The 12,208-nt window shown below is 46.7% G+C and overlaps 1 protein-coding gene across 4 annotated transcripts in view; it reads left to right on the forward strand.

Moving 5' to 3' along the window:
* The window catches only part of ANXA11 (annexin A11), an 82,108-nt gene that overhangs the window by 15,784 nt on the left and 54,116 nt on the right, over positions 1-12,208 (forward strand). The window contains exon 1 of one of the 4 annotated variants that reach the window (XR_008319076.1): positions 10,867-11,113. The exons of 1 other annotated variant lie outside the window; for it this stretch is intronic. The gene's annotated coding sequence lies outside the window, so the exon portion shown is untranslated. Of the gene's footprint in view, positions 1-10,866; positions 11,114-11,174; positions 11,634-12,208 lie in introns of those variants that run through there. 2 more of the 4 variants (XM_053307270.1, XM_053307272.1) reach the window with 2 other exon arrangements.

Here is a 12,208-nt window from a genome sequence, read left to right on the forward strand (position 1 = left end):
GGAAGCCCTAGTATGCCCTGCGCGAGTGCGCAGGGCATACTGGGGAGACCCCCGGAGCTGGGAGCTGGCTTTTCACCTCCCCTCCATGGGTCTACTCGTGAATAGGCATGGCGTGAAGCTGTGCTGCAGCTACTTATGATTTTAAAAACCAGGTTTGCAGAGTGCTCGCTCTGCAAACCTGGTTTTGGGGCAGGCATTCTTGAGCAGGTTACCTGCTCCAGAACCACCGGGCTCGCAGCCCAGCCCAGTGGTTCTGATCGGGAAAGATCAGGCTAGGCTTTCTTAGCCCGATTTTCCCCGATTGTGGGAATAGCCCCCTAGTGTATTTGCAAGAAATTTAAATTAAAACCACAACACTTGCACCTTGCTTCACAATTCTCATGCAGTCCTTTCGGATCACAAACCAACTTGAGTATAGTGCATTTGTTTAAAAATGTTGTTTATTCAGATGCATCAGTTAGTTCCACTTTCACTAGTTGTGAGGTATTCTATGGATAGAGATAACTCTTTCTGGTTGCTTTACTACAGCAGGGGAAATTTCATTAAAAATCACAGGATTAACCAGTTTCCTTGAAATAAAGATACACACAGTCCTGCCATTTTGGGCTACATGTGTGCCCAATTTCAGAACCCTAAGCCCAGCCATTCTGGAAATGTAAAGGGTTGGGCAAAAAGGGGTGGTGGTGCATGTTTTACCCTTTTTTATGAAGGCAATGGGCAGATTCCTCCACATAGGGGTGGAATGATGGTCCAAGGTGGGAGGGGGGCTTTAATTACAGATTTTTTTTTTGTAATTTTCTGTCATAAAAGAAACCACTTAAGACTTTTTTGAAGGTTTAAAAAATTTTTTTTTAAAAAACCATTAAAAATCAACAGATTGATTTCAGTCAAAATCAATACACAGAGTTCTGATAACCTGTCCTACATCTGTGAAAAATGTCAGAACTCTTGGCCAAGCCATTCTGGAAATATAAAAGGGGCCTCTATGAGAGTGGGCACATGAACCTGTGCCCTCAGGTCTGTGCCTAATGGTGTCTCTGCTCCCATTGGCTGATGAGGATGCCCAGTCTGTCATCCAGATGGGTGAGTGGCTGGGTGTGGTTCCTTGGGCCCTTTCCTGACCTGGTGTCCCTGTGATAGTAGCCTTTTGAGAGGGGGTGGCATTTGTTTGTGAGCAGATATATATCATTAAGATCTGACAAAAATGGGAAGGAGAGAAATTTTCACACATTTTCAAATTTGCATGTAAAAAGAACTCATATTCAGAATTTGTAGCTATCCAAAAGTCTGAATATTTATCTGAATTTCAAACTTCAATAATTTTAAAATTATATCTTTTCAGGGGTATCTTTTAAGATAAAAGCCTGTTTGGGGGCTCCCAGCAGCACTCCTGTATGTGATTTGGAACTACAGGCTTGTAGTCTCCATTTTGATTCATGGGATCACGGGATCACCATTTGTTGACATGGGTTAACTCCCAAGGGTAAGTCACTTAGCAGGCAGCATGGGGAAGGTACCTCCATGTCAAACCTAACCTGTGACTAAAGAAGGACTATTTCTTGCACTCTGTTCAAGCATAGATGAGGATGCTGAAGTAGATATGAGTTGTCATTCCTCTGAAAGGAGTACCAAGAGCTCCCTTCTATGTTGGCACAAAGGACTAGCCTTCTAGCTAATTGCCTTCCAAGGAAGGAACAGATAAGTTTGCAACAGGCTCATCTCTCTGACACAAGTGTTAATGGCTGGCATGAAGCATGGGAAACATTCTCATTATGGTAAAGAAATAAGTTATCTTCTCCCTGAAGGTCTGCCTGACACGAAATAAGCTGTGAGTCCACCTATTCAGTGTTTTTACCTACAGGTTGTCTAAACCTTTCCACCTCATTGTGCTCTAGATAGAACACACCCACCTAGAATTGAAAAGGACAAAATTTATTCTTTTGTCTATCACGCAAGTCATCCTTTTCAGCAGAAAGGTGTGGTCAGCATTTGTCCCCAAGGCAGACACGTGCCTATTTGTATCACAGAGACCATCGAGCAGTGTGTCTCTTCTCTAGATTCACCAACTGCATGAACAGGCATCAGGCATCAGCTATTCCATTTGGCTGTGCCTTGGCCCTTGTACCCAAACTGCTTTCCACCTCCAGCATGCTTGGCTGCATCAGGGAACTGCATCATGCTTGGCTGCATCAGACCACCTTTAGACTCTTTCTGGCTTCCTGACCCACATGGGTCAGGAAGTGGCACATGGGTCCCCACTCCTGCATCCCATTTTCCTGCTTGTCCCAGAGAGAGAGGTCCCTCAGTACCAGCTGAGCAGAAAGTGTCCGTCGTCCAACACACTACCGGAAAGGATCCAGGTATACTAACCAACCCTTGCTCCAAACTCTTTCGTTCCCTCCTCGCTATCTTTAGACTAAAACTGTTCTCTGAATGCCTGTTTCTCTGGCCAGCCTTGAGTTGAATGTAATTTGGATCTCAAGCTAAATTGAGATCCTCTTCATAAGTCTCAATTTAGTATTACTGGTTTTATTAGTCTTGTTAGTTATATTAGTTAATATTGTGTTGCTTATTATTCAATATTTCCTCTCTGTACCCCTTTATTACTCTTCAATAAACCTATGTTTTGACTTCAACTGTCTGTCAGTAATTTCCAAGACCCAAACTTTGCACAAATTTATTCTGTAACGAACTGCACACTCTAAGATTCACTGGTTCCCCACACAAGCCCAGAAATTAGCCAGGGGTGGTTTGTCAACTCTCCAGAGCAGTCTCATTAACACATCCCCCAGGTAGATTTCAGGCTTTGATTATCTTGTTTGCATTGATGCTCAAAGGCTGAGGACAAGAGGTGAGTTTCAGCCAAAAATTCAAAGTTCAACAATTTGGAAGCTGAAATCCCAAAGTTATCTCCTTAGAATATAATCCCCACTCACCCACCCATGAATGGCACTGTTCAACATTGTTGAGCCTTTCCTTCTGATGTGGATTTATTTATTTATTTATTTAAGATGCTTGTTAGTTCAGTTGGTTACTAAAAAATGATTAATTGAAATTGTTAGTTACTCTCTTGATGAAATGTTTGAGCAAGGCTGTTTCAAAGGTACGCAGAACTTCATTTCAATTATTCTCTAGCTCCTGTTTTTTACTTTGTCCATGATTTATCCACACTGTCATCCTTCTGCCAGGCCTTATGTTCTGTCTGTAAGGTGTATTCACCCTATTGACAGAGATCCCTGGCACCTTATAATGCTGGGTTTTTTTACCTATAAAGCTCTACACAGAATAACCCTATTCTGGTATTATGTTCTCAGGAACAGGGAATGTACAGCAGGAAGTCACACCTCTGAAAACATCACTTGTTTGCAGATGCAAATTCAGAATGCAAATAGAGTTTTACCCCATTATTTCAAATGCTGAATATAGGGATACCTAGAGAGGTATGCCCAGGGAATGCATCCATGCAGGGTGTGTGGCTAGCCAGTGTCCTTCCCCAGTCTCCACTTTCTCTGTATCCAAGAACGGAATACTTAAGTAGGACCTTTAGATCCACTATCTGCAGGGATGTCTCCTCCTCTTTTATATCACCCCCACTTCCATGCACTGAAATCTTCTGTAAAGAGCCCCCTCTATATGAAGTACAGTGGTGTACTATACGTTCTAGGATATTCTCATAAGAGCATAAGATTATTCTTGTAAGAACATAAGATCAGCCCTGCTGAACCAGGTCTAAGGCCTATCTAGTCCAGCATCCTGCTTCACACAGTGGCCCACCAGATGCCTCTGAGAAGCCCACAGGCAAGATGTCAGGTCATGCCCACTCTGTTGCTCCCCTACAACTGGTATTTGCCTCTGAGGCTGGAGGTGGCCTATAGCCACCAGACTGGTAGCCATTGATAGACCTCTTCTCCATGAATTTGTCTAAGCCCCTTTTAAAGCCATCCAAGTTAGTGACCATCATCACATCCCATGGCAGAGAATTCCATTGATTAACTACACACTGTGTGAAAAAGTACATCCTTTTCTCAGTCCTAAATTTCCCAGCCTTCAATTTCATGGGATGACCCCTGGTTCTAGAGTTGTGAGAGAGGGAGAAAAAATTATCTCTGTCCACTCTCTCTACTCCATATATAATTTTATACACCTTGATCATGTCCCCCCGTAGTCACCTCTCTTCCAAACTAAAAAGCCCCAGATGATGTAGCCTTGCCTCATAAGGAAGGTGTTCCAGGCCCCTGATCATCTTGGTTACCCTCATCCGCACCTTTTCCAGTTTTACACTGTCCATTTAAAGATATGGTGACCAGAACTTCACACAGTACTCCTAATGTGGCTGCACCATAGATTTGTATAACAGCATTATAATATTAGCATTTTTAAATTTTCAATCCCCTTCCTAATGATCCCGAGCACAGACTTTGCCTTTTTCACCCCATCAGTGTATATTTGAAGTTGGGTGTGTGTTTTGTTTTTGCCCCAATATGCAACACTTTACATTTGCTTACATTGAACTGCATTTGCCATTTTGTTGTCCACTCACCCAGTTTGGAGAGTTCCTTTTGGAGCTCCTCACAAACTGTTGTGGATTTCACTATCCTAAATACTGTAGTTCAGAGTTATCTGCAAATTTGACCGCTTCACTCATTACCCCAACTTCTAGATCATTTATGAATGAGTTAAAGAGCACTGGTCCCAGTACAGAACCCTGGGGGACCCCACTTCTTACTTTCCTCCATTGTGAAAACTGTCCATTTATTCCTACCCTCTGTTTCCTGTCAGCAATCCACACATGAACCTTTCCCCTTATCCCATAACTGCTAGGTTTACTCAAGAGCCTTTGATGGGGAACTCTGTCAAAAGCCTTTTGGAAGTCCAAGTATACTATGTCAACCAAGTCACCTTTCTCCATTCCAGTAGGCTTATCACCTGGCGTTATGTGTGTGTAAGGTTGTGTGTGTCCCTCACCCCTATCAACTTCGCAATGTCTAGACCAATATGAACCAAATTGGGTACAGTTTTAGGGACACATAGGGACACCTCAACGGCATAGTTTGTTATGTCATCCACCCCAATTCAAGATGGCAGATGCGTAAACCTTTGAGACACAAGAGGACTAATGTGAACTGCCTAACCAATTTGAACCAAATCTGCTACAACTCTAGGGACACATAGGGACACCTCAATGGTGCAGTTTGTGATGACTTCATCCACCCCGATCCAAGATGACAGATGTGTGGACCTTTGAGGTGCAAGAGGGCTAACCTGTGGACTGCCTAACCAATCTGAATCAAATTTGGTACAGTTGTAGTGAGTGACACACAGGGATACTTCAACTGCGTGGTTTGTGATGATGTCATCCACTCCAATTCAAGATGGCAGACACATGAACATCTGAGGCACAATTGGACTAACTTGTGAACTGTCGAACCAATTTGAACTAAACTTGCTACAGGTGTAGGGAAACAGAGGGATGGCTCAAGGGTGTAGTTTGTAATGATATCATCCACCCTGATTCAAGATGGCGGACATGTGAAGTTTTGAGGTGCAAGTGGGAAATGATTTGGACCAAATTTTAGTACAGTTGTAGGGATACATAGGGACAACTCAAACATATAGTCTTTGATGATGTCATCCACCCAATTCAAGATGGTGGATGCATGAACGTTTGAGGCACAAGTGGGCTAACTTGTGAACTGCCTAGCCAATCTGGAACAAATTTAGTCCTGTTGTAGGGGTATTTAAAGGAAAGTAGGCAGATTAGTTCTTACTAGAACTTGCCCCTTTCTATATTTATTTATTTATTGTTGTGGATTTTATTTGTATTAATTGACTGTTTGCTTTTAGAATTGCATGCATTCAGAGAACTCTGGTTATAAAGCAGTATAGTTTAATATATAAATTAAATTAAATTTTATTTTATAAATTATAAAATGACTGTACAAACCAAGGATCTCCCTTAAAAAAAAATCATTTCAATTATTTCTGTTCTAAGAGCAAGCCATGCAACTGAAAGTGTCATGAAACTGTGTGTCATACTGGTTTCTCTACATTTTTGTTTGTTTGTTTTGGAAACATGCTACAGCTTCTGTATGACACATAGGCACATGGACATTGATGTCATGAGAATGCCCTATGCTAATTGAAAGCATCACTGTCTTTGGTAAGATTCTTGTGTTTTTAAACAGAAGCCAACAAAGGAAGATAAGGCAAAGTTACATTTCTCTTGAAAAGCTATTTTGGGAAGAGTTATTCATGTGTTTCCCTGTGGACCTCTCAGCACATATTTTAAGCTGCCAGTTAAATAGTTTGGGGTGGGGCATCTGTAGTAAAGACCTGCACAATTAGTTATGCCCACTTAGCTGTATTCATCCAGATCCCTCCCTACATTATAGGAATTGCAGCATTATGAAGCAACTTCCACACTGCTAGGTGTGTATATGGGTGCCCCAAGCACATACGAGCAGAAGCACCTGATTGGGCAGTAGGGATTCCATTTGCAGATAGGGAGGAGGAGCCTGTGAGAGCAGAGGCACAATGGTGATTGGAAAGGGGATTCCATATGCAGATGGCAGGAGCAGCCTGTGGTGGTTAAGGTCAGTTGGAATGCAACTGTTACTGGGTGGAAGATGTTCTCGATTGTAGAGGAGAGGAATCTATCTATCTATAAAAGGACTAGTATCTTTCAGCCCGTTAAAATAATGGGCGCTAGTCTCCCGAGAATTGATGCCCATTGCTGTGTTTGCTGCCCGCGCCGCCTTTTCCCTCCCCGCGGTTGGGCCGGACCTGCCGCCGCCGTCTCTGTCCTTCCTGCGGCCGGGCCGGACCCGCCCCCACCCTCTTTCCCCTCCTGGACCCGCCGTCGCCATCTTCCCCCTCCCCGCGGCCGGACCAGACTCACCGCCGCTGCCTCTGTTCTTCTTGCGCTCGGGCCGGACGCGCCGCCGCCGCCTCTGGCCTTGCCGCGGCCGGTTCCGCCCCCGCCGCCAAGAGTGCCACCCGCCGCCTCTGCCCTCCCCGCTGCCTGGCCGGTCCTGTCGCCGCCGCCTCTGACCTCCTTGGGGCCGGGCCGGACCCGCTGCCGCCGCTTCTGGCCTCCCCGCGGCCGGGCTGGACCCGCCGCCGCTGCCTCTGGCCTCCCCACGGCTGGGCCGACCAACCGGCCAACATGGTGGCCGGCGCCTGCGTCCTTGTCTCCCTCAGCTCTTCTGCGCACGCGCACCACGCATGCCCAGAACAGCCGAGGGAGACACGGACACAGACACCATCCTTCGTCTGAGACACGGACGCACGCCAGGGATCTTATTATATCGGATAGTAGGCAGGTGTCTGCGAAGGGAGGGGTCGTGAGGGAGGAAGCAGCCCCTTCAGGAGAAAGAGGCTGCCACTGTGTGAATTAGATGAGGAAACAAGATGAACAAGATCTGTTAACTTAGGAAGGGAGATGGGGGGGGAGAAAAATGGAGGAAGAGCGAGTGGAGGAGGGAGAAAGAGAGAAAAATAAGGGAGGGGGAGAGAGAAAGAAGGAAGGGCAAGGGATGGGCCCAAGCCTGTCAGCAACCTGAGGAAAACGAGTGGCTATGGCAGTGGCAGCAGCAAGGAAGGGCCGGGTCAACCACTGCTGCTGCTGCTCCTGTGGGAAGGAGCAGGAGTGGGGCTCGGGTGAGGAGGTTTCTGGGGATAGGGGGCTGCAGCTTGGCCAATAGGCACCAGCCAGGACCAAGAGGGATGAGGGGGATGGAAGCAACAGGATGGAGGAGGAGGAGGAGCAGCAAGAGTGTGGCTCAGGTGAGGGTGGAGAGATCTCTGAGATGGGGGGAGTGCTGTGGCAGGGGGTGAGGGGAACAATCAATTATTAGCGTGCAGATGCTCTGCATGGGTTAAGCTAGTTATTATTTAAAAGGTTGTTAGACTTAACTTTTCACTCAAGCTTTTAAATTTAATTGTAATTTCAAATTGTTTTAAAGGGTTTTATTTTCGTGTTTTGGCTTGTTTTTATGTTGTTGTAAGCTACCCAGAGATGGAAGTTTGGGGCGGCATATAAATTTGATAGATAGATAGATAGATGGATAGAGAGAGAGAGAGAGAGTTGGAAAATAGGCAACTGATGCCTAATGGTCACAGCACATTTTGTTTCTGGAATGGTGGCAACAGACAAAATAAGACCACTTTGCATTATATTTCCACACAGTACTCTTATCAGTTCATTTAAAAAATATATTTGCAGCCCACTGGAGCTTCTCTTCCACCCTCTTTTTTACAAATGCATTTTTGAAACTGGAAGCAGCATCAACTGAAGTGTATTCAGACTCACAATTCTGCTTTTACTGAAATCTTATTCATTTATTTAAAACATTTCTATCATTCCCCACACTGTAGCACACTGCTGATCGGGTTGTCTTACAATAAAACCACAATAAAACAGCAATAAATAACAATAAAACAAGCATTTAAAAAACCAGCAGGATAAAATGGCAGACAGAACAAAACTGATTAAAACTGCAAACGCACTTAAAACAAGTTTTTAAATCCTTATTGTATAGGTGGATACAGTCCAACAGGTTCCCCAGTCCCAAGGCACGTAAGGCTTTGAAGCTCAAAGTCAGACCTTTGAATCTGGTTGGAAGCAAACTGAAGCCACAGTGCAGCATAGGATAGGTAGGTGTAATACCTGGAACAGTGAATAGCACCCACAAGCATCCTTGTGGCAGTACTCTGAACCAATTGAAGCTTCTAAACCATTTTCAGTAGGGATGTGTGAGCCAGCCCAGTTCGGCTGGTCTGAGTTCAAACTAGACTGGCCCACCACGGGGGTGTGTGTGTGTGTGTGTGCGCCAGTCCGCATCTGAACCAGCCCCCGCCCCAGTTCAAACCGAATTAGTTCAGAGGTCGGCGGTGGCGCCAGTGGCGGAGGGGCTGCAGTGGCTCCCCCCACCCTGCCAGCCTTCTCCAGAGTAGTGAGGCCAGCAGAGGCCTGAGCCAGAAGAGGCCCAGTTTGGGCCTCCACACGTGCGCAGAGGCCCAAACTGGTCGAGGAAGGCATGAACCGGGCAGGTGGCGGCCCAGGCTACTCTGGGGGAGCTGCCGCTGCTCCTTTTTGTGAGTACTACTGACTCACCTCCTGCACCCTCTAGGCCTAGGTAAGCCCTCCTGTTCCTTTACTGGTAATGGGGAATCCTCACCTGATTCTCCTTTACCAGTAGACCCCAGAACTGCTCCATGGACTAGTCCGCAAACTGGTCCGGCCAGAGGCGTAACTAGGGAAAACGGTGCCCGGGGCAAGCACTGAAATGGCGCCCCCGCCAACATACTACATTATACTTAGGTTTTTCCTCACAAGCGCCCGCCGCCGCCGCCAAGCCAGGCCACTGACTGGCTGCCAGGCGCCAGCAAAGCAAGGGGGGGGCCCGCGGGCGGCGCGGAAGGGACCACTCATGTGGGAGGGGGTGCCGATGCGCTTCCTTGACTGCTGCAGTGCTGCTGCACTGAGCAGGAAACATTTGTTTTAACAAAAAAAAATTAAAAAAATAATAAAAAAATATTTTTTGTCATGGCGGCGCCCCCCCCCCCGTGGCCAGAAAAGATGGCGCCCGGGGCACGTGCCCCCCTGCCCCCCCTATAGTTACGCCTCTGGGTCCGGCAGTCAAACCGGACCAGGCCAGTTCAGTTTGAAGCTGGTCCAGATTCAAACTGAACTGCAAATCTGGTTCTGTGAACACCCCTAATTTTCAGCGGCAGTCTCACATACAGCACATTGCAGTGATCCTATTTGGATATAACCAAAGGTTAGAATCCAGTCTCTCCAGGCAGGTCACAACTGATGAACCAGATGAAGCTGGTAAAAAGCACTCTTGGACATTGTTGCCACTTGGACCTTTAGGGGCAGTGTAACACTGTCAGTGTTGGGTCAAGAGAACCCCCAAGCTATGCATTTGGTCTTTCAGGGGGAGTCTTACCCAATCCAAGATCAGACTTACCTCACTACTTGAATCATCAGTTTTACACTATCTGTATGCTAAAGGGAAGCTTGCCTCAACACCAGGCCAAATGTCTCCACACACCTGAGATACTAGGCATCAAGATCTATGGTGGTAACAGAATCCTGTACGCAGAACATATACCTTCATTTTCCTTAGCTAGCATTCTTCTTCCATGGTTTGAAACATGTTAGGTCTGTTATTGCTGGCTTCTTATTTTGGTATTCCATACTGCACTCTTGTTAGACAGTGTCCTCCCCCCCCCCTTCCTTGCAACACTCTTGTTGCCCTTGTGTTTTTTGTTTGGACTGATACTCCATACCTTCCCAGAGATTTGCAATGAGTAACAAAAGCATTAAATTCCCCCCCAAAACAGAATACTTGACATTCTAAAGCCAGCTCAAATAAATGGGTGCGCAGACTTTGGGATCTTGGTGAGGAAGGCATTCCGTATCTGAGAGGCATCCATTGAAAACAAGCAGAAATTCCAGAGGGCGTGGTTTTGTCCTCCAGCCCAGAAATGTGGACACGGGGGCTTCATCTGTTTAATTTCTGCTTTTTATATGCTGCAAAAAATGTGCACACTGACTTGGAAGTGAGCCCCACAGAACCCAATGGAACTTCAGCGTAAACATGCCTAGCATCAGGCAGGCTGAGGCTGCACAGGTATAGAAGCCCTGCCAGGAAGAGAGCTGGCAACCACTCTGTCCAGGCTCGCATAGCTTTTCCGTAACTCTAGCTTCGGAACTTTTCTGAAAGTCAGGATTGTCCAGGAGTCTTGAATAACAAACCTGGATTTTCCAAATGGGAGTACGTTCGCGCGCCCCCCAAAACTAATAATAACAGTAATGAGTCAGAGCGATGATGATGCGTGACTGGGTGCCTCAGCAAGAGAGGGAGATTTCTTTCCTAAGAAGAAGAGTAAGCACAAAAAAGCGACTTGTGTTTTCCAACCGCAAACGCAACCTGAGGCAGAGGGGCCCTGCAAGTGGGAGGCCCTGCGGAAAGTTCAGCTCCGCCTCTGGGCTCGGCTGCTACTTTTTCCCCCCCTTTCAGAAGAGAAAGCACAACGAGGAAAGACACGACGCAAGAGGAAACAAGCCCGCCGTTGCCTGGACCCCTGTGACAGGCGCTTCTAGGTAAGAGGCGCTTCTCTCGGGCAGAGGCGGCAGCTACAGCACTCGTGCTGCCAGTAACGAGAGCTTGCTTAGCCAGCGAGAGCGAAGCAAGAGAGGGAGGCCACCATCGGCTTCAGGTCCTGCTGCTGAGCTTCCCCGAAACGCTTGGCTGGCCGCTTGCTGGAAATAGACTGCGGGGAAAGATGGACTTTGGCCTTGATCCAGCAAGGCAATTGGAGGGCAGGTTTCCTCGGAGATGAGGCCCACTTTCCGTGCGACTTGGGACCTGATCCGAGGCGGCTGACTTCATAGCAAGTCGTGCGCGGTCTCTCCAAGAAACGTGTCCGTGTGTCCTCTCTCTGCGCGTCTCCAATAAGGGAAGAGTGGCTGCGCTGACGAGATTAGGGAGCCTAGGGAGGGCTCCTTGCTCCCTCCCTTCTCCAAAGCAAACATGGCTTGCAGTCTTGCATAAGGGAACTGGCTTCGCGCCAAGGGCGTAGGCTGGGGAGGGGAAAGGAGAGAGTCCCAGGGCTGCTCACAGGTATGCAAAGGAGGAGGATTCTGCCCATGTCATTCTTCGTTACTTTGCAGTTTCTAGAAGATGAATAAGAACGGATAAGCATTTGTATAACATTTTGTTCTGAGTGCTGACAGCGCCCAAATACCTTCTCTTCACTCCTCCATCTCCACTTTGTTGTTTTAATATTTTACACTTATGTGGCTGCTATGAGAGATTATTGTCTGGAGATCATGGCATACATTCAGTCAGCTTTACTGATTGATTGATTAGTTAGTTAATTACATTTATATCCCACTCTTCCTCCAAGGAGCCCAGAGTGGTGTACTACATACTTAAGTTTCTTCTCACAACAACCCTGTGAAGTAGGTTAGGCTGAGAGAGAAGTGACTGGCCCAGAGTCACCCAGCAAGTCTCATGGCTGAATGGGGATTTGAACTCAAGTCTCCCTGGTCCTAATCCAGCATTCTAACCACTGCACCAGGCTAGCTCTCCCTTCCTTTCCCTCTCTTTCTCCCCCACAAAGTTTGGATTGTAAACTCCTTGGAGTATGGACCTGCGTTGTATGTGTGTACAGGTTGTTTTTGCATTTGTTACAG

This window comes from Hemicordylus capensis, chromosome 3, assembly GCF_027244095.1.
Source record: "Hemicordylus capensis ecotype Gifberg chromosome 3, rHemCap1.1.pri, whole genome shotgun sequence".
Lineage (NCBI taxonomy): Eukaryota > Metazoa > Chordata > Lepidosauria > Squamata > Cordylidae > Hemicordylus > Hemicordylus capensis.